The 26,799-nt window shown below is 44.0% G+C and overlaps 9 non-coding genes across 9 annotated transcripts; 3 read left to right on the forward strand and 6 right to left on the reverse strand.

Annotated features, from left to right (window-relative positions):
* Nucleotides 1-1,623: 1,623 nt before the first annotated feature.
* Nucleotides 1,624-1,696, reverse strand: trnam-cau (transfer RNA methionine (anticodon CAU)). The gene has a single exon. It is a non-coding gene; the product is annotated as a tRNA-Met (tRNA).
* Nucleotides 1,697-6,935: 5,239 nt separating this feature from the next.
* Nucleotides 6,936-7,009, reverse strand: trnai-uau (transfer RNA isoleucine (anticodon UAU)). The gene has a single exon. It is a non-coding gene; the product is annotated as a tRNA-Ile (tRNA).
* A 630-nt stretch (nt 7,010-7,639) lies between these two features.
* Nucleotides 7,640-7,722, forward strand: trnal-cag (transfer RNA leucine (anticodon CAG)). The gene has a single exon. It is a non-coding gene; the product is annotated as a tRNA-Leu (tRNA).
* Nucleotides 7,723-11,915: 4,193 nt separating this feature from the next.
* On the forward strand, nt 11,916-11,987 carry trnap-cgg (transfer RNA proline (anticodon CGG)). The gene has a single exon. It is a non-coding gene; the product is annotated as a tRNA-Pro (tRNA).
* Nucleotides 11,988-12,649: 662 nt separating this feature from the next.
* On the reverse strand, nt 12,650-12,732 carry trnap-ugg (transfer RNA proline (anticodon UGG)). The gene has a single exon. It is a non-coding gene; the product is annotated as a tRNA-Pro (tRNA).
* A 2,089-nt stretch (nt 12,733-14,821) lies between these two features.
* Nucleotides 14,822-14,894, reverse strand: trnam-cau (transfer RNA methionine (anticodon CAU)). Its single transcript has one exon. It is a non-coding gene; the product is annotated as a tRNA-Met (tRNA).
* Nucleotides 14,895-17,888: 2,994 nt separating this feature from the next.
* trnam-cau (transfer RNA methionine (anticodon CAU)) lies at nt 17,889-17,961 on the reverse strand. The gene has a single exon. It is a non-coding gene; the product is annotated as a tRNA-Met (tRNA).
* A 1,634-nt stretch (nt 17,962-19,595) lies between these two features.
* trnar-ccu (transfer RNA arginine (anticodon CCU)) lies at nt 19,596-19,668 on the forward strand. Its single transcript has one exon. It is a non-coding gene; the product is annotated as a tRNA-Arg (tRNA).
* Nucleotides 19,669-26,491: 6,823 nt separating this feature from the next.
* On the reverse strand, nt 26,492-26,565 carry trnai-uau (transfer RNA isoleucine (anticodon UAU)). Its single transcript has one exon. It is a non-coding gene; the product is annotated as a tRNA-Ile (tRNA).
* Between the last annotated feature and the right edge of the window lie 234 nt (nt 26,566-26,799).

Genomic DNA, 26,799 nt, shown 5'->3' on the forward strand with positions numbered 1-26,799 from the left:
GGGCTGAGCTCGCGAGATGTTGTAGAAGCATTTTCGGTGTGCAGTACTTAGTGCTTCCTTCACTGGTGCTCTAAGGAGAAAAGATAAGAGATATCTGTGCTATATTTATTATATTTCTATATTTTTTTACTGATAAGGAAGAGCTGTGCGTATCAGGAGGGGATTTCGAACCCACGCTTCCAGGGGAGACCGCGACCTGAACGCAGCGCCTTAGACCGCTCGGCCATCCAGACTGCTGACAAGTCTGCCAGCCGGTCCTATGAGACACCGCGACCCCACTACGTTTCTCGAGTATCACACTGGTATTAGAAATACAGCGAGACTCCGGCATTCAGATCTGTCGCAGATGCGCTGGGTTTTATAAGCAAAAAAGTGTTTACGAAGAAGGTGAAATACTGCTGTGTATTTTACTCATTTTTAGCCGCCACTGCCGGCTATACACAATATGATAATATTGCAAATATCGTATTATTTTCCGCTGCAAACAATTCCTAATAGGTTCCAAACTATAAGGCAAACAATTCCTATATAACAATTCCTTATATATTCACACCTGAAGAAGGCTCCACAGCCGAAACGTTGTGTTCTCTTTCTTCCTCTTTTTCAGCATGGAATAAACCTATTACTTGTTCCGTATAGTTACAACATTTCATCTTAATATTCCATATTAAGTGGATTTAAAGATGATGAACAGTAGGAAAGCAGATTAAATGAAGACTCAGGAAAACACAAAAAAATCTAAAGATGGTTTCTTTACAGGATGTGTCCCTCATTGATTTCTAGTCCCCAATGGATTTCTAGTCCAGCGCCTTAACCACTCGGCCACGACTACACGAACATCACCTTAAATCTGTTTTAAATCCACTTCATATGGAACATTAATGTGGAGCATAACTGAAGGGAATTGTTGGTAGTTGACTACCCCTTTGGAATAGTAGTCAGATTAGTGGGGAAAGGAAATGTATATAAGATCTCTCTCCCTGCTTCAGAAACTGTCATCACACTGGAGAGAAGTTACATGTGTCCACACGCGCTTCTGACAGGAATCACAATAACAGCGCAGACCATCCTCGCAGGGAAATTTTAAAAACTCTACAGTTCAGACACCTACACCTACTGATATTCGATCTTAAATTAAGGTCTGCTTCCTTTGACTGTCTTGTTATGCAAGGAGTGTTAGACCCAAGTGCTCGTTTATTAAAGTCCGAGATCCTGACTGATTTGACTTTATACCGATAATTAGCAGCAAATTAATGAAGAAAACAGAAACACGAGAAAAAAACTGCTGCACACATGTGGCCAGTCTTAAATGAGCTGTGTGATCTGCTGCTGTCAGACGTGCTTCTGTGCTAAACGCACAAGGACAAAAACAGCCCGGAGATTCCGATCAAGTACTGGGCTGTGCTTTTCTCCCTTGGAAAGGTCACGCATTCCACGTGCAAGAACACGCGTGCATGAGCGAACATGAGCCGTCATGAATCATTATTTTTAAAACGCGCGAGTGGAAACCGTGTTTTTCACGGACTAAACATGTCGTATTGGGCGTGGAAGAGAAGAACACGCGTGTGTGTGAGTGAACGTCTCACGCCCCATCTGTGAAGAGCCCCAATCAGCATCAATCCCTGCCCCGTGTGAGGATCGAACTCACGACCTTCAGAGTATGAGACTGACGCGCTACCTACTGCGCTAATGAGGCTGGAAGAGGAATGAGCTCCAGGTAATGTCGAAATGAACATTATTTCTATGAACATTATTTCCGTGTGACTGTTGCAACTCAGACCATATTCCCCCAAAAGATTAAAACGCCGGGCTGAAGAAAAGGGAAGATCTCATCTTCATAACTCACCGGACAAGAGACCAGAACACCACGCGAAGTCATATAAAGCGCATTAAACTGATGACCACAAAACTTTGAACCGTACATAGGGCAAACAACGTTCAGAAATGGAGTAAAAAGCAAGCGGGAGTTATGACCAAGCAGTCTGAGTGTGGATCGTGTCGTGGGTGACGGGGGAAAAATGTCTCCCACTTTCATCATTCCATCCCGGAGTGGATTAGAAAGGAGACAGAAATGAAACCGGTTTCCCTCTGTGCGTCTTCCAGGCTGTAATACGCGCGCTGCCTGTTCACGGGCGACGTGGCGGACTGACCGCTGTGGCCACCAGGTGTCGCCAAAGACAAGTCAACACTGGAATGAACGAGCCAGAGCTCAGTATCTGGTGTTTCTTCTTCGTTTCGTAGTTTCTGTTAATAACAATACTGCGTGTAGGAGAAATGAAAGCAAGAAATTAGCTGTAAAATACATTTAATGTTTCAAAATATCTCATGGTATATATGAACAATTTCAGTTCGTTTAAGTGATTCTACCTTGTCATAATCATGATAATACAGTTACACAGTGTATCAAATACTGTGTTGACATTTGTATTTGTATAAGCCAAGCTGAAGGAGCGGTCTGTGGCCTTCAACTCTGGAGACCCTGGGCTGTACAGGAAAGCCAGGTGTGACCTGGAGAGGGCCGTCAGACATGCGAAAAGGGACGACAGAGACAGGCTTGAATCACAATGTGGGGGCATTAACACAGCGCACCTCTGGAATGGCCTGAGGGCTGTCACTAATTATAAAGGACAAATGGGTGTTAAAACAACAGCTGATGATTCATTGCTTGACCAACTAAACAACTTCTATGCCAGGTCTGATGCTCACAACACAGACCCTTCACCCAGAATGCCCAGTGAGCCTGGGGAGTTTGTGCTGCAGCTGTCTGAACAGGAGGTACGGAGAGCTTTCGGACAGGTGGAGCCACACAAGGCTGCGAGCCCTGATGGCCTCACCTCCTGTGTTTAAAAGGCAGGCAGAGCACAGCTGCCCCCTGTCTTCACTGTAATATCTAACATGTCACTATCCCTGTCTACTGTCCCACTGTGCTTCAAGAGAACTACTATCGTGCCCCTGCCTGAGGCAACCAAGGTGTCGTGTCAGAATGCCTACCGCCCGGTGGCACTCACCTCAGTAGTCATGAAGTGCCACCGGCACAGAAGAAACTGGTGAGGGGACACATCAGCAGTATTGTCCCGGACTCCCTGGACCTCCTGCAGTTTGCTTATAGGAATAATAGGTCAGTGGACGATGCTGTCTCACTGGCCCTTCACACCACCTGGACAAGAGGAGCACCTGTGCCAGGATGTTATTTATTGACTTCAGCTCAGCCTTCAACACAACTGTGCCAGGCACGCTGGTGGTCAAGCTCAGGGATCTGGACCTCAACAACTCCATCTGCAACTGGGTCCTGGACTTCCTGACAGGCAGACCCCAAGTGGTGAGGACTGGAATCAAAACCTCATCCCCTCTGATCCTCAACACAGGGGGACACACTGCTGCCTGAGCCCCTGGCTGTATTCTCCATTTACACACGACTGTGTGGCCAGATTTAACAGCAACCGCATCACCAAGTCTGCTGATGACACCACAGTCATCGGTCTTATCAGCAACAGTGATGAAACGTGATGGAGTGGTGCCACAACAAGAACCTCACACTTCACATCGCCAAAACATAAGAGATTATAGTGGACTTCGGGAGGCACAGAGGACGTCATACACCCATAATCATTCAGGGGGCTCCAGTTAAAACTGTCAGCACCTTCAGGTTCCTCAGCCTCCAGATCACTGAGAGGCTGAGCTGGCCAGAGAACACTGCTGCCATCCTCACTAAAGCCCACCAGCGCCTTCACTTCTTGAGACAGTTAAGGAAGTGGGGGATGAGCAAGACAACACTTACTAATTGTTACTGTAATCCGATTGAGAGTGTCCTGTCTGGTGGTGTTACGGTGTTGTATGGTGGAGCCACAGTACAGGACAGAACAGCCATACAGAGGGTTGTGAGGTCTGCCCAGAAAATCACTGGGAACGAGCCACCCTCCATCGACCAGATAGATCTCGACCACTGCCACAACTGGGCTCGAGCTATACTTCAGGACCCAATTCACCCGGGCCATGATCTGTTTTCACCCCTGGGGTCTGAGAGATGGATTTTGAATAGATTCAAAAACAGTGTCTTCGCCCAAGCAGCCCGCATCTTAAACAGCTCATATTCGCACCTGCACTGTAAGGTACTGCGCTGTCTGCACTGTGACCTGTCTAGGCTGTATTAAAACGTCTATTGTCTAAATTTATTGTCCATGTCTGTTTGTCATTTGTGCCTATTTTTTTTTCTGTACTGTTACTGGCTACAGCTGAACGAGTAAGCATTCCAATACACTTGTTGTATATGGCAAATAAAAAAATCTTGAATCAAAAATTCATAAACGATTTCAGCAGCTTGCTCTTTATTACGTTTCATATTCCTCACAGTCATGTAAAGTATATACATATTCATATGCTGTAGACTGTGTATATATATAGTTTCTCATATACAAGTGTGATTTGGGCTTGAAACATGTCATCTGGTAATGGAGCGAACAGCCGGCGATACCGGACAGCCCTTCCCTCCTGTGAGTCCTGTTGAAGCGAAGCTCTGCTGTGCTGTACTCTCACCCGCTGTGTGCTCGGCACTAACTGGATTATATAATAATGGGTTGAAAGCGACACATTCTGACGTGGGTTTAATTAAGATTGACTCCTGTGTGTTAGAAAATAAATAATCAATAAAATACATCGCAGATGTTCTCCTGTTTTAACAGGTTTCCCGTGGAAGGGTTAAGTTACAGTTGTATAAATTGAAAACGTGGCGGTGAGATGTCACACAGATGTTACAGCGGTCAACGCAAAGTCCACACAACATTGCAAGTGAGACAGGAGTCTGTCCTCTCTAGTACATAGAGCGCAAAAGTTGCAAGATCCGGGCATCGATCACGCTTTGAATTGATGGGGAGACTGGTAACTTTTTAACCACCTCACTACAGTTTAAAAAAAAACAATGTTTGTTTAAAAGTTCATCTGAAGAATAAACAACTCCGTTAATTGTTATTTTATTGGATTTCTAATCCATCGCCTTAACCACTAGGCCACGACTACACGCACAACCCCTAACCAGCCTCCTACGACATGTTTCCAGCCCTGACTCTCAGCAAGTCCGACTGTGGAGATTTCCCACAGACCTGAGATGGGCCAGTGTCTAAATCAGGGCGGGGGAGGGACACACTCTGTCCCAGGAATCGCACTCGAGCTCACTGGCAGGAGAGAGGGGAGAAAGGTGGGCTCGTTCGTCTAGGGGTGTGATTCTTGCTTCGAGTGCGAGACGTCCCGGCTCCAAATCCCGGACGAGCCCCTGTGTGCGCTCTTCCTCCACTTCCACCGTCCTGCGCCCTGACATCCCCGTCTCCTCCCGCTGTCTCCCGTGAACATGACTGCAGGAGCCTCGTGAGGACTCCTCATGGGCACAGCGAGAGCTCGAGTCCCTGTCTGAGCCTGGATCCTTCATCTTCCTCACCGTGTGCCGCTTCCTCCCCTCCTGCCGGGCACCGTCACTGCCCTCACGAACTCCAATAATCAAAAAAGAATTTATAGCTATTATTTATAAAGACACATAAGTGAAACTATTCCAGACGAAATTTTATATTCATTTTCTCGATTGATTTTTCAGAACAAACAGAGTATCACATGGCACCATGAACAACACGGAAAAAATGTGAACAATCATCACGTCACGACATACTTGGTAGTTAAAAAAAAACTGCAACAATAATATAAAAACTGGAAGAAAGGAGAAGAAAAATGAAAGCAGAGTCCAAACCACAAGCCCCTGTCTAAGGATGACAGTGTCTCTTGGATGCCATAGAATTGAATCAGTAGGAAATGGTATAAAGCTTACTTCGATAAATGTCAGAACCTCCGGCTGTGCTACCGACACTACTCCTTCTTCAGCACTACTAACACCTGCAAAAGAGGCTATTTCAGCTTTTTTGTTGAGGTTTTAAATGCTGAAAAGTGCTTTCAATTTTGCATGGCCCAAGAGAAAACAAATGACGTTCTCATCTGCTCTCGGATGTTTCATCTTCATTTGTCACGGGAGAGTGTTACAAGAAATACAGAAATTTTAAAAAAATCAAAAAATTTGGACTCACGCCTGTAGGACAGCCTTCATTGGGATCAAAGACACGCTTTTGCCCTGGAGCTCTCTGATTGGCTGTGATAATGTAGGGAAAGAGCCAATCAGCTGTTTCCAAACCTTAAACAGTGACATTGGAGTATTTCCACCCAGAGATGATATGAAAGCTTCTCTTATCCGAATCGTAGACATTACCAGTGTCTTTTTGTGCTGTGTTACAGTGTTGTGTTACTGGTTCAGTACAGTGTTATTCTCATAATGTTGTGTTACTGTATTCAGTGCAGTGTAATTGACACAGTGTTGTGTTACTGGTTCAGTACAGTGTTACAGTGTTTTGTTACTGGTTCAGTACAGTGTCATTGTCACAGTGTTGTGATACTGTTTTCAGTTTTGTTTTGTTGTGTTACTGTTATTATGTTGTTTTATTGTGCTACAGTCATCTGTTTGACCTTCCTCTCAGGGAAATTATAAAAACTCTACAGTTCGGACACCTACTCTGATATTCGATCTTAAATTAAGGTCTGCTTCTTTGACGGTCATGTCATGCAAAGTGTGTTAGACCCATGTGCTCGTTTATCCGAGTCCGAGATCCTTTGATTTGACTTTATACCGATAATTGCAGCAAATTGACAAAGAAACCACAAAACACGACAAAAAACTGCTGCACATACTGCACACATGTGGCTAGTCTTAAATGAGCTGTGTGATCTGTTGCTGTCAGACATGCTTCTGTGTTAAACGCAGAAGGAGAAAACAGACTGGAGACTCCGATCGAGCAATGCGGCTGTGCTTTTCTCCCTTGGAAAGGTCATGCATTCCACGAAGTAGGCAAGAACACGAGTGTATGAGCGAACAGGAACCACCTGTGTCAGATGAGCAAAAAAAGTCCTGGCCCGTATGAGGATCGACCTCACAACCTTCAGATTATAAGACTGATGCGCTACCTACTGCGCTAACGAGGCCAAATATGAACCTAATCTGAAAACGAGCCACTCGGGGTTTTCAACTGTCTGTTCCCTAATCTAGCGATGCTCCCTCATGGATATTGAATCCGCCTTTTGATCTCACCAATACTTTTTCTCCTTGTTTCTGTTGCAAGACCGTCTTTGAGATCCCACCTCGCTCAAGTCCTTCTGGCTGAAGTGGCCTCCCTGCCTCAGCAGCGAGCCCTCGTCAGCCATCGACACGTCTGCGGCTCGCTTGGCCCTCCGACTCCCGATCTGCTGAGATGAGATTTAAGCAGAGAGCGCCCAACCCGCTCTCTTCGTGCTCAGTTTTGGGATTTCTATCTCTCTATACCGATAATCACCAGCGGATTCACTAAGAAAACACAAAAGGTAGCGAAACAGCCCCACTGTTTCATTTCAAGAGCTGTAGAGTCTCTCCAGCAATCAGAAGTTCCCGCGGGTTTAGATAAATTAAACTTTAATTGACTTTTTTAGACTTCACCCATCAGATGGCTCACAAGAACCAAACGCATCTGCGACAGATTTGAATGCCGGAGTCTTGCTGTATTTCTAATACCAGTGTGATAGTCGAGGACCGTAGCGGGGTCGCAGTGGCTCATCGGACTGGCTGACAGGTATGTCAGCAGTCAGGATGGCCGAGCGGTCTAAGGCGCTGCGGTCAGGTTGCAGTCTCCTCTGGAGGCATGGGTTCGAATCCCACTCCTAACACACAGCTTTTCTTAATCTTTATAAATATATAGAAATATCAACTTAATCACGAAGAGAGCGGGTTGGAGTGGAAATGATGCGGGAACGAACCCGTGTCAGTCCGGGAGAAAGTGGGGTCATGTTTGTAGTCGTGGCTGAGTGTTTAAGGCGATTGACTAGAAATCCACTGGCGTCTCTCCGTGGGAATCCTGCCGACGACGTTTACTCGTGGAAAGGAGTTTTGGAGTTTTTGGATACAAACTGAATCGACTGCATTGAAGACCCACCTGAACGACAGTTAGATTACGGATGAGCTGGTGCCTCGCAGCTCCCAGATTGGCTGTGATTATATCGGTTATGAAGCAGCACATTTCAAAAAAATAGATTTGAAACCCCCTTATATCTAAATGGCCAGTTTCCTGTCAGACCTTTAAACGTTTATCTGAAGAATAAACAATTGCGACTTTTTAAACAATTTCCGACAATTAAGAGAAATGCACTTCTTTTTGAACAAGATCTAGACTCAGGTTTACGAAGTGAAAGTAATTCTGATTTCTTCACAATAAGAAAAGTCTGTTCAAGGTAGAGACAGTGGCCCGTACGGGGATCAAACCCACGACTTTGGCGTTATTAGCACCACACTGAGTTAACAGGCCCTGTGAAAAACATTTCCAGATCTGACCCTGAGCAAGTCAGACTGTGGAGATCTTCCACAGACCTGAGAAGGACCAGCGTCTAATTCAGGGCGGGGGAGGGACACATTCTCACTCCCAGGAACCGCACAGTAACCAGGACGATCACAGGTCCGAGTTTAAATACCAGAGTGACACCGGCTGGTGAATCCCACTGGTGACACACAGCTACTGTCATGTTGTTTCATAACCTCGTACCTAGAATACATACTGTATGATTTCAGGATTTATTGAGCCACCGCGACCCCACTATGTTCCTCGAGTATCACACTGAGATTAGAAATACAGCAAGACTCCGGCATTCAGATCTGTCGCAGATGCGCTGGGTTTTATAAGCAAAAAATGTTTAAGAAGAAGGTGAAATACTGCTGTGTATTTTCCTCTTGTTTAGCCGCCACTGCCGGCTATACACAGTATGATAATATTGCAAATATCGTATTATCTGAGGCTGCAAACAATTCCTTATAGTTGCAACATTTCATCTTAATATTCCATATTAAGTGGATTTAAAGATGATAAACAGTTGGAAAGCAGATTAAATGAAGATAATCGTTTCACCAACATGTACTGCTCCACAAGTGCCACCTAGCGATGGTCTTTGCTCAGTGAATCAGCACTGTGTGATGAGAAATGATGCGTGTTCTGAGTGGCGACTTGTTCCTCTCCAGGCTGTTACTGAGGTGCCTCTTTGTTTTGGAAACTGAAATGGATTTCAAGTCCAGCGCCTTAACCACTCGGCCACGACTACACGCACAAACCTACCTTCTCCCGAACTGACACTGACTCGTTCCCGCATCATTTCCAACCCAAAATCTCTCTGCATGATTAATTTGCTATTCCTGTCTCTCTATATCGATCATCACCAGCTGATTCACTAAGAAAACAAAAGGTAGGAAAACTCAGCGGCAGATTCTTGACTCACGAGGCCGGTTAGCTCAGTTGGTTAGTGTGGTGCTAATAATGCCAAGGTCGCGGGTTCGATCCCCGTACGGGCCAGTGAGTCTCATCTTCACACACCCACTATTTCTAGTCTACCGACGCAGAAATACATTATTATGAAAAGACGACCTATAAATAAATCAAAATTACTTCTACTTCTCTTTATTGGTAGAATATCGAAATATTCCGCAAATTAACGGAATTGTTTCATCTTCGGATGAACTTCTAAAAAGATTCTTCCGGGTTACAGGCGGGGATACTCACCCCTATACTAACGAGGAGCGGGAGCTCTGTTTCCTCTCAGGAGACGTTTCCTCTTGGGGCTGATATTTCAGGATTTGGCGATTTGGCTTTCATTTCGATTATCTTCAGAAACTTGTTCCCAGCTGTGGAACCGCTACTGCTCCCCCACAGAGGCTACTAACACGTTCGGAATCGATTATTTCAGCTTCGGTTTTGAGTTTTAAAACGCGTTAAGAAGTCCTTCCGACAGAGCATGGGCCAGGTGAGAGGAAATGGTGTTTTCACCGGTCTCGGATGTGTAAAGACGCCTATAAACTGTTAGTGAGTAATATAAATTCATTAATGGTGAAGTAATTAATTTCAGTTTGTAGTCTATTTCTGTTGTTTCCACTCTTGATGAAACCAGACAGTTGAGCCACTTTTAAAGACACAACTACACTAACGAGGAGCGCGTGTCTACCGCTGAGCGAGAGATCTGTTCACTGTCAGGAGACATTTCCTCTCAGGGCTGATCTTTTAGGTTTCAGCGTTTAGTTCATCTTCATCCTTCTTTTTGCAGGAGATTGTAATAACAATTACGGATTAAAAAAAAAATCTAACTCAGATTTTTGAAAAACTTCTAAAAGTTGACCGACTGCCCCTTTGGAAGGGAAATGTATATAAGATCTCTCTCCCTGCTTCAGAAACTGTCATCACACTGGAGAGAAGTTACACGTGTCCATACGCGCTTCTGACAGGAATCACAATAACATCGCAGTGAAAGCAAATGGCGTTTTCACCTGTTTAATTGCACGTTACTGTTGGAAAATACAACGGAATTCGTTATTCTTCTGATATGAGTTTAAACAAACGTTTAATTGTAAGTGAAGTCAGCTTGTTAAAAATGAAACCAGCGCCCCGTCGCAGAAATGTACCCCGGTCTCCCGCGTGAAAAGCGGGGATCCTCCTGTGCGCCATACTGACGGGGAGCGACCGCGGTGAAGTTAGCTTGAAGCTCGAAAGCGATTTTGGCCTGTAGCGTTTTCACGAAATCCCCTAGAGTTACGAGAACGATATTTAGGAATATAAATATATTATAATTCTGAGAAGTATAGGACTGACCTCTTTAACAACGCACGATGTGTAATTCTGCGTCTGTGAATTGAGAAACAGAGATGTCTGTTTTATAAAAGGCGAGAGAGTGGCATTCAAATCTGTCGCAGATGCGCTGGGTTATATAAGCAAAAAAATGTTTATGAAGAAGGTGAAATACTGCTGTGTATTTTCCTCTTGTTTAGCCGCCACTGCCGGCTATACACAGTATGATAATATTGCAAATATCGTATTATCTTCAGCTGCAAACAATTCCTTATAGTTACAAAATTTCACCTTAATATTCCATGTTAAGTGGATTTAAAGATGATAAACAGTAGGAAAACAGGTTAAATGAAGATAATCGTTTCATCAACATCTACCGCTCCACGAGCGCTTTAGACTTTAACTTCAACACAGTGATCACTCGGCACTACTACACCGCGCTCAGTGATGACTGGGCTCTGTCTACATTAGACATGCGCTTTCACAGCCTAGCCCACCTGCTCAGGACCTTCTCACTGTCTCTAAAGAAGAATTACACGTCACTGTGACAAGCCTGTCTTAGAAGTGCTCTGTGCTCTGTTTACAACAAAAACCACAGCCCGCTTGAGTCTAGGTCTTACTGACAGAGAAATGTATTTTTTGAAATTCTTGGGCTAAACTTTTATTGTGTTGTTTTGTTGTGCTTCAGTCATCTGTTTGACCTTCCTCGCGGGGAAATTATAAAGACTCTACAGTTCGGACACCTACTCTGATATTTCGATCTTAAATTAAGGTCTGCTTCTTTTGACGGTCTAATTATGCAAAGAGTGTAAGACCCAAGTGCTCGTTTATTAAAGTCCGAGATCCTGACCGATTTGACTTTATACCGATAATTGCAGCAAATTAATGAAGAAAAGAGAAACACGAGAAAAAAACTGCTGCACACATGTGGCCAGTCTTAATGAGCTGTTGCTGTCAGACGTGTCTCTGTGTTAAACGCACAAGGACAAAAACAGCCCGGAGACTCCGATCGAGCACTGGGCTGTGCTTTTCTCCCTTGGAAAGGTCACGCATTCCGCGAGGTAGGCAAGAACACGCGTGTATGAGCGAACAGGACCCACCTGGCACGAGTGAATGACCCCCCCGCGAGCTCACTGGAAGGAGAGAGGGGAAGGGTGGGCTCGTTGGTTTAGTCCAAGCGAACGGCGCGAGTCTCACTGCACTGGTCTGTCTCCGGTCTCTGTGCGCGTGAACACCTGAAATTTGATAAACCAGTTTTCACATGGCTCGTTGGTCTAGGGGTATGATTCTTGCTTCGGGTGCGAGAGGTCCTGGGTTCAAATCCCGGACGAGCCCGTCTTTTTTTCTATTATTGTAGGAAGACATATCCAGCCCTCCTCGGGAGCACAGCAGAGCGAGTGTCATGAGGTTATAGCCAGGTGCTGCAGCTGACGGGCTGACTGCTGGTTTACAAGATCCGGTGGTGGAGACACCTTCACCACTTGGAGTTTATCTGCTGCTCTCATGTATCATTATTTTAAAAAGGTGTGAGTGGACACCGAGCATCATAGCGAGGGATCGAACTGTGTTTATCGCGGACTAAACATCTCTTATTCGGCGTGGAAGTGAAGAACACGCGTGTGGGAGTGAACGTCCCACGCCCCATCTGTGAAGAGCCCAAAACAGCACCGATCCCTGCCCAGTGTGAGGATCAAACTCACGACCTTCAGATTATGAGACTGACACGCTACCTACTGCGCAATGGCTGAGCTGCAGTATGAACTCACACGATATGATTTCAACTCAAGCGGTGAGATCCACACCATCCGCTGTCACAATAAATCCCAATCTGTCATTTAGGATCCCAGCCATTCCGGAACAAACTGTTACTGGCTACAGCTGAACTAGTAAGCATTCCACTACACTGCAGTACTGTAGTACACTGTAAAAGATGAGAATGTCTCTGTGATATATTTATTATATTTCTATATTTTATACCGATAAAGAAAAGCTGTGCATGTCAGGAGTGGGATTCGAACCCTCGCCTCCAGGGGAGACTGCGACCCAAACGCAGTGCCTTAGACCGCTCGGCCATCCTTACTTCTAACATCTTTGCCACCCGGTCCCATGAGGCACTGCGACCCCACTACGTTTCTCGAGTATCACACTGGTATTAGAAATACAGCAAGACTCCGGCATTCAAATCTGTCGCAGATGCGCTGGGTTATATAAGCAACAAAATGTTTATGAAGAAGGTGAAATACTGCTGTGTATTTTCCTCATTTTTAGCCGCCACTGCCGGCTATAGACAATATGATAATATTTCAAATATCGTATTATTTTCAGCTGCAAACAATTCCTTATAGTTACAACATTTCATCTTAATATTCCATATTAAGTGGATTTAAAGATGATAAACAGTTGAAAAGCAGATTAAATGAAGATAATCGTTTCACCAACATCTACGGCTCCACAAGCGCCACCTAGCGATGGTCTTTGCTCAGTGAATCAGCACTGTGCTACTGGCGCTGTGTGATGAGAAATGACGCGCGTTCTGAGGGGCGCCTTGTTCCTCTCCAGGCCATTACTGAGGCGCCTCTCTATCACCTTAACCACTCGGCCACGACTACCCGCACAACCCCGCCTTCTCCCGAACTGACACGGGCTCGTTCCCGCGTTATTTCCATTCCAACCCGCGCTCTTCGTGCTCAGTTTTGAGATTTCTATCTCTCTATACCGATAATCACCAGCGGATTCACTAAGCAAACATAAAAGGTAGCGAAACAGCCCCACTGTTTCCTTTCAAGAGCTGTAGAGTCTCAGAAGTTCCCGTGGGTTTAGATAAATTAAACTTGAATTGCCTTTTTTGAACTTCACCCATCAGATGGCTCATAAAAACCAAACGCATCTGCGACAGATTTGGCAGGAGAGAGGGGAAGGGTAGGCTCGTTGGTCAGTCGAACCAACTGCACTCACTGCAGTGGTCTGTCTCCGGGTCTCTGTGCGTGAAGAACACCTGTGAAACTTGAGGTGAAAGATTTTGTACGGCTCGTTGGTCTAGGGGTATGATCTTTTTTTTGGCTTTGGGATTTGAACACTCTAAGCGAGAATCATGTCCCTAGACCAACGAGCCACAAGGTGCTTGTAGTCATGTACAGTAGATATATGTTCATATGCTGTAGACTATATATATATATAGTTTCTCATATACGAGTGTGATTTGGGCTTGAAACATGTCATCCGATAATGTAGCGAACAGCCGGCAATACTGGACAGCCCTTCCCTCCTGTGGCATCGATCCCACTACCTCTCGCATGCCAAGCGAATGCTCTACCATTTGAGCTAATCCCCCTTGCTTTGATTGTAATCAGCTCTGTCCCATGCACATAATTCAGGGCGGGAGAGGGACACTCAGTCCCAGGAACCGCACAGTAACCAGGACGATCACAGGTCCGAGTTTGAATACCAGAGTGACACCGGCTGGCGAATCCCACTGGTGACACAGATTCTCTTATGTTGTCTCCTTAGAGCACTAATGATAGAAGTCTACATGTACATGGAAATGTTCATAATGTCTACAACACTACGTATTTTAAATTACAGGTTTTATTCAGTAGTAAGTTTACTGTTACCCATGATGAACCGGTGTCCAGTCCCAGTGTTGGGGTCCTTGCTCGGGGTCCCCTGAACCCCACAGTCACCTGGATGATTAGGTCCGATGAGTCACCGCGCTGTCGTGAGGAATTTACCTTCCCGAGGGACTAAGTGCAGGTTTGGTCATTTAAAAAAAATCATTTTTCATTCTCCACTTCATTCCCCATTTGATGAAATTGAGTGTCTCTGTTTACTGTGCAACTGAATACATTTCATGTAGAAAAATGACGGTTTGATTTGACTTTATACCGAAATTTAGCAGCAAATAAATGACAAAAAACACAAAACTCGAGAAAAAACTGCTGCACATACTGCACACATGTGGCCAGTCTTAATGAGCTGTGTGATCTGTTGCTGTCAGACGTGCTTCTGTGCTAAACGCACAAGGACAAAAACAGCCTGGAGACTCCGATCGGCTAATGCGGCTGTGCTTTTCTCCCTTGGAAAGGTCACGCATTCCACGAGGTAGGCAAGAACACGAGTGTATGAGCGAACAGGAGCTGCCCTTGTCAGAAGAGCAAAAGAGACCACAGTCCTGCCCCGTGTGAGGATCAAACTCACAACCTTCAGATTATGAGACTGACGCACTACCTACTGCGCTAACGAGGCCAGACGTGGCAGTGCTCTTGAAAATGAGCCACTCAGGGATTTCAAGCGTCTGTTCCCTAATCTAGCGATGCTCCCTGCTGGATATTGAATCCGCCTTTTGATCTCACCAATACTTTTTCTCCTTGATTCTGTTGGGAGTCCGTCTTTGAGATCTCACCTCGCACAAGTCCTTCTGGCTGAAGTGGCCTCCCTGCCTCAGTAGCGAGCCCTCGTCAGCCACCGACACGTCTGCGGCTCGCTTGGCCCTCCGACTCCCGATCTGCGGAGATGAGATTTCAGCAGAGAACGCCGGAGCCACGCTTCATGCGAAGAGAAGATGAGCAGGAGGAGCGGCTGTTGAACGCTTAACAATCGCACAGCGCTCTCTCCGCAAGGAGCGAATGTGGATACAGGAGATCTGTCGGCACACAGAGCTCTAAACTCACTCCTGGAGGAGGCAGAAGGACGCTCTACCAGCTGAGCTCACCCCCCTTTATTATTGGACATTATTTTTTTAATTAGTAACTTAATATAACTTAATATGCAGGACACACTAATGTAGGATTCTGACTTTGTCGATCTGCTGTTTGTATATAAGTGAACGTCCCTCACTATTGAAAGATCGGTGGGTTTGGTTTTCTTCTGTTCACCACAGAAGTCCCACCTCCGGCTCTGTCCCGATCCGAAGCAGTCGGTTCAGTTCGCCTGGGGTTCCGAGCCGGACTCGAACCTGAAAGAGCTGTTCTATTCTTTCACAGGCAGCGTACAAAACTTTCAGGGGGAGCTGTCACAGTCTAATATTTTCAGAAACCAACATCATGAGTCACTGTTGATCGTGAACTAGATTTCAATAATGACACACAATTACATCTTTCAAATCCATTTAGAATGGCGTCGGAAAGAATCATTTCAAATTGTTAAACAATCCACTAACCAGATTTCTCATAGGGGCCTACAGACGTCGAGGAGTGACGATCAGTTTCTCTTTTATGGAGAAAAATAATTTTATTGGAACAAAGGGGTTTAAAATGAGCAGTTAGAAAGTAATTAAACTGGTTCTGTGTGCCTCTTTGCTTTCCTCCTGTACTCTAAATCCTGATGTGATTGTGTTCCCAGCTGATTTAATTGTTGGAAATAAACAAAGGTCAAGTGTTACCTGGTGTCCCGTCCTGTCTCTTGAGTGTGACAGTGCGCAGTGTCTTGAGCCACAGGGTGGTTTTTTAGGTGAAGGGGGCTGCAGCTCATGTCCTCCAGTGCCCTGTTGCAGTGTAGGGTGTTGGCCAGAGCGCCCCCTAGTGGTCCCCCAGCACTAGGTCTAGCTGCAGCCTGCCTGTCCTGGAGGGAGGTCTCCTGTAGCAGGACTGAGTTGCCCCCAATTGCCTGCTGGGCTTGGGAGCAGAGAGGGGGTCCCCAGCCCGGGTACTGGGGAGCCCTGGTCCAGTTGAGTCTTGTGGCGATGATGCTGAAAGGGAGAGAGGAATGGGGTTTAGTTGGAGATGGAGATTTGAATGGCCGTTCCTGAGGCGCCTCTCTGTCAGCCGACATGATCAGCAACCGGTCGAGTTCAAGCGCAGGATCACGAATGACGAGAACTGTGACACAGAGACACTCCCTGTCAGATAGAAAGATAGGACAGACGTGCAGCCCAGTCTGATAGGAATGCAAATGTTAATTGATGTTATTTGAATCTAACATTAGGGAAAAACAGACACACGTAGTCAACAGGATTCAAACATGCATGGGGAGACCCCAATGGATTTCTAGTGCATCACCTTAACCACTCGGCCACGACTACACACACATCCCCAACTCCTCGTGAATTGACCCAGGCTCGTTCCCGCATCATTTCCAACCCAACATTTCTCTGCGTGATTAATTTGCTATTTCTCTCTCTATATATCGATCACCACCAGCGGATTCACTAAGAAAGCAAAAGGTAGGAAAACTCAGCGGTAGATAGCTGACTTGCGAGGCCGGTTAGCTCAGCTGGTTAGAGCGTGGTGCTAATAACGCCAAGGTCGTGGGTTTGATCCTCTTACAGGCCAGTGAGTCTCATTCTCACACACCCACTATTTCTAGTCTACTGACGCAGAAATACACATCATGATGAAAAGACGACCTATGAATAAATCAAAATTACTTCCACTTCTCTTTATTGGTGGAAATTGCAGAAAATAACGTAATTGTTTCGTCTTCGGATGAACTTCTAAAATGGTTCTCCCGCGGGACAGGCGGGGAGACTCACCCCTATACTAACGAGGAGCGGGAGCTCTGTTTCCTGTCAGGAGACGTTTCCTCTCGGGGCTGATCGTTCAGGATTTGGCTTTCATTTCGATTATCTTCAGGAACGTGTTCCCAGCTGTGGTACCGCTACTGCTCCCCCACAGACGCTACTAACACGTTTGGAAACGATTATTTCAGCTTCGGTTTTGAGTTTTAAAACGCGTTAAGAAGTCCTTTCGACAGAGCACAGGCCATGTGAGAGGAAATGGTGTTTTCACTGGCTCTCGGATGTGTAAAGACGCCCATAAACTGGTAGTGAATACTACCTCCCAAAGGGGAGATGGGTATCGAACACGGGCTCGTTCCCGCATCATTTACACTCCAACCTGCTCTCTTCGTGTTTAATTTACTATTAATTGATTAAATGATTCTCGCTTTGGGTGCGAGAGGTCCGGGGTTCAAATCCCGGACGAACCCGTCTTTTTTTCTATTGTAGCAAGACATATCCAGCCCTCCTCAGTAGCACAGCAGAGCAAGTGTCATGAGGTTATAGCCAGGTGCTGTAGCTGACGGGCTGACTGCTGGTTTACAACATCCGGTCGTGGAGACACTGCTCTCATGTATCATTATTTTAAAAATGTGCGAGTGGACACCGAGCATAATAGCGAGGAATCGAATCTTGTTTATCGCGGACTTAACACCTCGTATTCGGCGTGGAAGTGAAGAACACACACTTGTGACAGTGAACGTCTCATGCCCTATCTGTGAAGAGCCCAAAACGGCACTGATCCCTGCCCCGTGTGAGAATCAAACTCACGACCTTCAGATTATGAGACTGACGCACTACCTACTGCACTAACAAGGCTGGATGGTGGCTGTGCTCCAGCTCATGTTGAAATGAACATTAAATATATGAACATTATTTCCGTGTGACTGTGACCATATTATATACACCTCGCTCAGTGATGACTGGGCTCTGTCTACATTAAACATGCTCTTTCACAGCCTGGCCCACCTGCTCAGGACTTTTTCACAGTCTCTTAAGAAGATTTACACGTCATTGTGACAAGCCTGTCTTAGATTTTTTTGATTTTTTAACTTCTCATTAACAACGCAGGATGTATAATTCTGCATCTGTGAATTGAGAAAGAGAGGTGTCTGTTTTATTAAAGGTTAGACAGTGGCCCGTACAGGGATCAAACCCATGATCCTAGTGTTATTAGCACCACACTCTAACAAACCGAGCTAATCAGCCTCCTGCTGCATCCTGTCTGATTTGTTGCTGTCAGACGTGCTTCTGTGTTAAACGCACAAGGACAAAAACAGCCCAGAGACTCGGATCGAGCACTGGGCTGTGCTTTTCCCCCTTGGAAAGGTCACGCATTCCACGAGGTAGGCAAGAACATTCGTGTAGGAGCCGCCTGTGTCAGAAGAGTAAAAGGGACTACATCCCTGCCCCGTGTGGGGATCAAACTCACAACCTTGAGAGTATGAGACTGATGCGTCCATGGTGAAATGTTAAACAACCGGCAATCTGTGCAGGAAGGAGCCCCTCTGAAAAGAGCACCGGGGCACAAGCTCGTCTTTAATCCCATTGACGGTCTTCACTAGAGGCACGGGGTCGAACCACACTTCTCACACAGGCTTGTTTCCCCTCGTGTGTGAAAGTATTTCATGTGTGATTGAAAATGAGACAAACTCCAGTCTCCGGTTAGAGCTGAAACAGCAATCCAGAACATGCCGCCTGCTTGAGTCTAGATCTGACTCAAAAATAAACTCATTTTATTCTTTATTATTGGACATTATTTTTTTAATTAGTAACTTAATATGCAGGACACACTAATATAGGATTCTGACGTTGTCGATCTGCTGTTTGTATATAAGTGAACGTCCCTCACTATTGAATTGGTGGAAAGATCGGTGGGTTTGGTTTTCTTCTGTTCGCCATAGAAGTCCCGCCCTCGGTTCTAACGACCCGCAGCGTCCGGCTCTGTCCCGATCCGAAGCAGTCGGTTCAGTTCGCCTGGGGTTCCGATCCAGAATTGGACCTGAAAGAGCTCTTCTTTTCTTTCACACGCAGTGATCAAAACTCTCAGGGGGAACTTTCACAGTTAATGATGTTTTCAGGAACAATAATCACACATCACGGGAACAAGTAAACATTTATTCCTGCTGAAAAGAGAAGACACAACGTTTCGGCTGCGGAGCCTTCTTCGGGTGTCGGGAACGGATCATCAGTCACTGTCGATCATTAATTGCATTTCAAAAATCACACACAGTTACATCTCACAAAACATCTCATTAAAATCTGTAATTCCACAGGAATGGGCGATGAAGCAACAACAAGGTGACACCTGCAACACCAGAACTGGACACCAGTCCATCTCGGGTCACAGTAAACTTATTACTGAATAAAATCTGTAATTTCACAAGAATTATTGATGAAGCAGAAACATATTAATTGTCATCTGACCTGAATGAATCACTTGTGAAGTATGGGCCCCAGTGGCCTAATGGATAAGGCACTGGCCTCCTAAGCCAGGGATTGTGGGTTCGAGTGCCACCTGGGGTGTTTCCTTTTAAGAGCTCTGTGATGAGTGAACAACTTGACTGTATATGTTAATAATTTTTATTTTATATAGTGCCTTTAAAAGTGGCTTCTCAAAGCACTTCATAGAATGACCACAACAATAAATGTCCTCGTGGGTTCAATCCCCACTCCTGGTAGACTCTTGTTATGAACTTGAGTTTTGAATCCACTTCATATGAGGTCAAATCAAATCCAATCAAAGTTTATTTATCAAATGCACAAAAATAAGGCGTGCAGCAGTAGTTGCTGGCAATGAAATGTCTTTTTCTGCGAGCTCACAAAAATGACAAGAATCACAAAAATCACAAAAATTCACAAAAACACAAAAATCACAAAATTGAGGTTACATTATTGAAATTGAATAAAACTCAATGTGAGTAGAGCTGTTATGTGTCCATGGTGTATGCAGTATATACATGTAGTGCAGTTATTCTGAATATAGTGAGAATTGTGTGTCCATGTAGCCATTACAGGTGATTTGCTAAGGAGGTACAGGTTGGCTACTTAGCAGTCTTATTGCCTGGAGGTAGAAGGTATTCCATAGTCTGTTGGACTTGGACCGAATGCTTTGGTACCGTTTACCGGACTACAAACTGCAATTTGTGCCAAGCCATGCAGAGTCTTACAGGTGAGCTTGAGGATCTTAAAGTCCACACGGAATTGGACAGGAAGCCAGTGCAAGGACTCCAGGACAGGAGTAATGTGATCACTTGCACTAGACCTGGTCAGGATTCTGGCTGCTGAGTTTTGGACAGACTGGAGTTTGTTCACTGTGGATTTAGATACCCCAGTGAGTGGAGGGCTATAGTAGTCGGTTTGGGAAAACATAATTAATTGCAGTTTGTAGTCTGTTTCTGTTGTTTCTGCTCTTGATGAAGAGCGGACGCAGGTGGGAGCGTCTCTCTGAGGAAGAGTCCCATCATCCCGCAAGAGAGAAGACCAGTCGATCAGATGTGCTCTGACACGGCAACATGAGGAAAGCTGTGTGTCAGGAGTGACAGAGAGGGATCCCCTACCAGATGAAATGGTACACTAAACACAACTTTCACGACTTGTGAAAAGTATCACAAGCTCTACATAAACGCATCAGCGAGCTCATTATTTTTTTCTGACACTCAGCGTTTTGATTGATGCGCAATTACACACCATCTGGAACATTGGGGGACAGCAGTGTACATACGGACGTTCACAACGCAAGAAATACTGCTCACTGGAGTTTACTGCGAAAAACCCGTATCTGACCATAGGAAACAGAACAGCACAGTCTCCAGTTACCCAGACTGTAAACACGGGAATAAGGCTTTGTTTGATTTCTGAAACCCTTTCTGTATGTCCTGTTTTCATTCAAGTAGGGGTCAACTATATTCACAATACTGCTGACAGCAGGAAAATTCCCATTCTTTACTCAACAGCTTTTTAAAAACAGCACCCATGATGTTCAAACCGATTTTTTTACACAGAAGACTGACACAGCTTTGCGTTGTGAATCTCTTTTTCTGGTGGTTTTATGGAATGTGGCACTGTGCACTGGGATGGGGGGGTGCTGTTCACGAGGCAATAGCATTTAAACTACAGCACCCACAATGCTCTAACCAAGAGTTTTACACACTAGGCAGGCCCCCTGACCTTTCACATCCTTGCTTTGGTTTGTGAAACTTTATTCTTTTATTCTTTTTTAAGTTTTTTAAGTTAGCACTACAGGTAATTTACTGGAATAGGGGGTCTTATTCATGACTTAATAGCTTTTTAAGCACAACACCCACAATGCTCTAACCAAGTGTTTTACACACTAGGAGGCCCCCTCACCTTTCACAGCATTGCTTTGGGTTGTGAAATTTTTCTTTATTTTTATATGATTTTGTCGGCACTATTAGACAGACAGTACATGGGGATAGGGGGTGCTGTTCACGAGTCAGTATCACTATCTAACACTCCACAAGCGCCACCTAGCGATGGTCTTTGGTCAGTGGATCAGCGCTGCGCTACCGGCGCTGTGAGATGAGAAATGACGCGCGTTCTGAGTGACGCCTTATTCCTCTCAAAGACGATACTGAGGCACCTCTCTGTACCCACAACTCTCCCCTGAAGTAGACCTGTCAGCCGACGTTATCAGCAACCGGTCGAGTTCAAGCGCAGGATCACGAATGACGAGAACTGTGACACAGAGACACTCCCTGTCAGATAGAAAGATACAGATGCAGCCATTCAAAATGCGCGGGCGATACCGCATTATTTTCCGGTACGCTGTACGCAGTCTACCGCAAGTTACCGGTAAATACCGCTTGTTACCGTAAATTCTCCTATAATACGACAAGCAAAATAATAGTATCTGGAATTTTCGCAAGGTGGAGCTAATAAAGCTCAACCTTTCATGTTTGAGCTGTGGCCATCAAAGTCTTTAACGAAGATATTACTAATAGTATTAATAATGAATGACCTTGGACAAGCTGTAAGTGTAAACTCAAAGTATTGCCCTGGTCAACATTCTTTTTTTCATTGACCGTCTTTGTAAAAGTAACACCACAGCATTTCGCAATCACGCATTTGTTTTCAATCATGCAAAGTACAGTAATTTTTGAGAATCGATTCACCATGCCTTTCACATGCTCATAAAAGAGATTGATTTAGGAACATAAACATATTATCGTATGAAAACTGTACTGTATACTGTAAAGTATGTATATGTATATTTAATGTCTTAACTGTGCCCGTTTAAGTATTGAATATTCATATCTAATTTTACCACTGAAGGGAAATCTTAGTAGCTGAGCATAAAAAGAATAGGAGCATACTGCAACGTGTGTGAAGGCCATAAACGATATTAATTTTGGAACATAAACATACAGTATATGGCTGGTCTCGGTACTTTAAAGAAAACATACACGAAACATGGTTTCATTATGACCAGAATCGGTCTTGAGATATTTTTAACTTGATTTACAGTATTTGAGAGGTATGTCTTAACACCGATACTACAGTACATAAATACAGCCTTAGTTTCGGAAACCATCCCTGAAAGAGTCCAACAATACGTAAATACTGCTCACGTACTGTATATGTTTCTAGGTTTATATTATGCACTTTTGAGCAACTAATAAGAAGCGCGAAATGGTATGCCCAGGGCGTTTTAGTTTCGTTTTGTGCTGGGACTCTGCTTTAACAATTTCGCCGTGGATTGATTAGAGATATCAAGTACATACAAGTCATTTTTTAAATGTTGTAGTTCGTCTTGTAAAAATGTTACGAGTACATCATCTATCAACAATTACACAGGTTCTGTTTCCATATTGCGGATTTTGGTTACGTAATATTATTTTCTAAATTTCACGTTGTGAATATATGATTTGGGCAAACAGAGCCGCAAAGAAGTACATTATGGGTTGTTATTTTTTTTTGCAGTTTTATCTAGAACAAGCGATGCTTAAACCTTTGTCTGATTCTTGTGAAACTATCCACACGACAGTTACAGTACCTAGGAGTTGACTTCAGTGATGTCACTGATGGGATGTTTCTAAAAATCCATCCTCTGTAAAACGTCTTCTCTAGTTGTCCTGCATATGTATTCGCTAATGAAGCTGTGTGTTCTGAGCCTGGATCTCTACATTTCTGTATGAACCAGCTTAGAGGGCTAAAGACAGCTTGTGTTTAAATTGAGTGTAAGGTAATTTATGCTTCTAAAGTCATGGTCAGCATTTATTATTGTACTGTGCTGTAAACTTGTTCTGTGCCTAGTCACATTATTTTATAGCGTTTTTATAGTGTTATTAAATCTGGTGGCGCTGTGTGTTAGTTTCCTGACTCCCATGTCACATGGTCTGTGATTGAATCCCATGGAACTATGACTTTATTTTTTAACAAACATTTCTTTGAAAAAATGAAACATTTCCCTTGGTCAGAGATTAAATAAAACCTCACTCGCACCAAACAAATATATATTTCTAAATATCACAACATGATCGAATTTAAGTCTTTTTAATAACAATGAATAGTCACCTATGTGTTACAAAATAAACATTTATATTGATTTGAATCACGTTTTGATTTAAATCGTAAACGCGTGTTTAAATATATGTGTTTAAAGGCAATATACTGTATAAAAGCGCTGATTCTTATGGAGTGTGTTCCGCCGGGGATTCAAAAAATTTATTTTTTTTAATCGCGTATCTAAGGAAAATTGCAGTATAACTTTGTTCATGCACAAACAGTGGCATGTTACATTATAATTTGGGTGTCTCCTCTTGCCAGAAAGCTCTAAATTGCATTTTGAGTGCGGTTTTTGACTTTTTTAAAATTGCAACCCATAAATAAAGCTGATAAAGCTTAGACTAACTGTATTCTAAACTGTATTACAACAGCACATTGGACAATGCAACGTAAATTGCAAAAATGCACTTGGAATCTGTCCAAGCCCTCCTACGAAAATTATTTAAACTGCGACACTGATCATTCATCTCTAAATTATTTTATATAGCGTTTTAGGCAAATAGGTAATTAGATTGCTCATAAACCTAATCGCTTTTTCTACATAAACACAGCGTGATTGCTCTCTGAAAATGCTTTTGCTTTATATTTAGGCTCAGATTTCAACTATAGATCGCATTATTATAAACTTTCTTGGAAAAATGTATTTTATGTAAACCATGTTTGCTATTAATTCATTTAGGGCTAAAATACGTTCATTGTCTTCCAATCGAGTCGAGTTGACATTAGAAGCTTGCCACTCCCGGACTGTTACACCAACGCATTAGCATGTTAAAGCGATTTCATTGAGGAGCCCAGCTACCAGTTAACACTGTACTTCCTACTTTGAAAATACCTGTGAAACCGGTTTAATTCATCACAGCCAGCACTCCTGCAGAGAGGGGGTTGTACTCGTAAAGTAGAAGCAGGCGAGACTTCCAGCGAAAGACACCTCCCCCCCCCCCTCAAAAACCCAGTAAGCAGTAATGCTTTATGTTGAAAATTGAGGTGGATTTTGTTTATGATAAAGAGGATAAACTGGGATGGGAGGAGGGTTTGGTTTTGCATAAGGGGCGGGATTATGATAATTGGAGGAATTTGCGAGAGTATAATGGTTTGATATATTTGATTTTGTATTGTGGTCGTTATCTATGTTTTTGGTTGGTATTATGTTTATATGGTTGTTTTTGTTGGTTGGTTGTTATTATGGTTATTAATAATACGATCTATAGTTGAAATCTGAGTATAAATAAAAAGAAAAAGCAAGTGATTAGGTTTATGAGCAATCTAATTACTTATTCGTTTAAAACGCTATATAAAATAAAGTTTATTATTAATTTGCTGGACAGAGCGGTGAACATTATTATGCATAAGACAAAGATAACGATCCTGATCAGTTTAGAAATCTGTGTACGCTGTAAGGTTTTTACTTCTTAAACTTTTAAAATACACGTTTCGAATAGAAAGAAATCCTCCTCCTGGTACAGTCGCATGAAGAGAGAGGCAAAACAGCCCTACACAGCCCTGTCGCAGTACACGAATATAATCATATCGTTATTAAATTCTTTAGATACGCGATTCCATATTATATTCCCTATTAATCAAATTCTAAAAGTATGCTTGTTGACTCCGGTATCTCTTTAGTTAAAGACTTCGATGCTTAAAATGTTTAGGGAGAAATGGAATACTGGTGTGTATTTTTTCTTTAAAGTACCAAGACCAGCCATATACAGTACTGTATGTTTATGTTCCAAAATTAATATCGTTGATGGCCTTCACACGCGTTACAGTATGCTCCTATTCTTTTTATGCTCAGCTACTAAGATTTCCCTTCAGTGGTAAAATTCTATATCTACAACGGGCACAGCAAAGACGTTTACTGTAAGTCTTTCTACGACAGACCAACCGACCACGAGTGCGCCTGTCGGTCAACCAATCACGTACTGCAGTGCCGCGCATCATCTTGCGTCACAATGCGCGACGCCACCTGTGGTACGTGTCTGTAACGCGCACTTTGAATGGCTGCATCTGTAGGACAGACATGCAACCCAGTCAGTTAGAAATTTAAATGTTAACAGACACATCATTTGAATTTACCATAAAGCATCACGTAGTCGGCAGGTTATGAACTGCACGGGGAGACCCCAATAAAGGTGTAGTCCATCGCCTTAACCACTCGGCCACAACTACACGCACAGCCTCACCTGCTCCTCCGCCAGCTGATCCCATCAACAACCAGGACCCCACTACGGTCCTCGAGTATCACACTGGTATTAGAAATACAGCGAGACTCCGGTATTCAGATCTGTCGCAGATGCGCTGGGTTTTATAAGCAAAACAATGTTTATGAAGAAGGTGAAATACTGCTGTGTATTTTCCTCATTTTTAGCCGCCACTGCCGGCTATACACAGTATGATAATACTGCAAATATCGTATTATTTTCAGCTGCAAACAATTAATTATAGTTACAAAATTTCACCTTAATATTCCATATTAAGTGGATTTAAAGATGCTAAACAGTAGGAAAAGAGATTAAATGAAGATAATCGTTTCACCAACATCTACCGCTCCACGAGCGCTCTAGACTTTAACTTCAACAAAGTGATCACTCGGCACTCCTACACCGCGCTCAGAGGTGACTGGGCTCTGTCTACATTAGACATGCTCTTTCACAGCCTAGCCCACCTGCTCAGGACCTTCTCACACTTTCTAAAGAAAATGTACACGTCTTTGTGACAAGCCTGTCTTAGATTTTTTTTAACTTCTTATTAAGAACGCAGGATGTATAATCCTGCGTCTGTGAATTGAGAAACAGAGGTGTCTGTTTTATAAAAGTTGAAACAGTGGCCCGTACGGGGATCGAAACCGCGACCGTGGCGTTATAAGCACCACGCTCTAACCAACTGAGTTAACCAGCCTCCTACTACCCACTGCGTGATCTGTTGCTGTCAGACGTGCTTCTGTGTTAAACGCACAAGGACAAAAACAGCCCGGAGACTCCGATCGAGCACTGGGCTGTGCTTTTCTCCCTTGGAAAGGTCACGCTTTCCAAGAGGTACGCAAGAACACGCGTGTATGAGCGAACAGGAGCCGCCTGTGTCAGAAGAGTAAATGAGACTGACCCGCTATCTACTGCGCTAACGAGGCTGGGT

The sequence above is a fragment of the Atractosteus spatula genome, chromosome 5, assembly GCF_055471065.1.
Source record: "Atractosteus spatula isolate fAtrSpa1 chromosome 5, fAtrSpa1.hap1, whole genome shotgun sequence".
NCBI lineage: Eukaryota > Metazoa > Chordata > Actinopteri > Semionotiformes > Lepisosteidae > Atractosteus > Atractosteus spatula.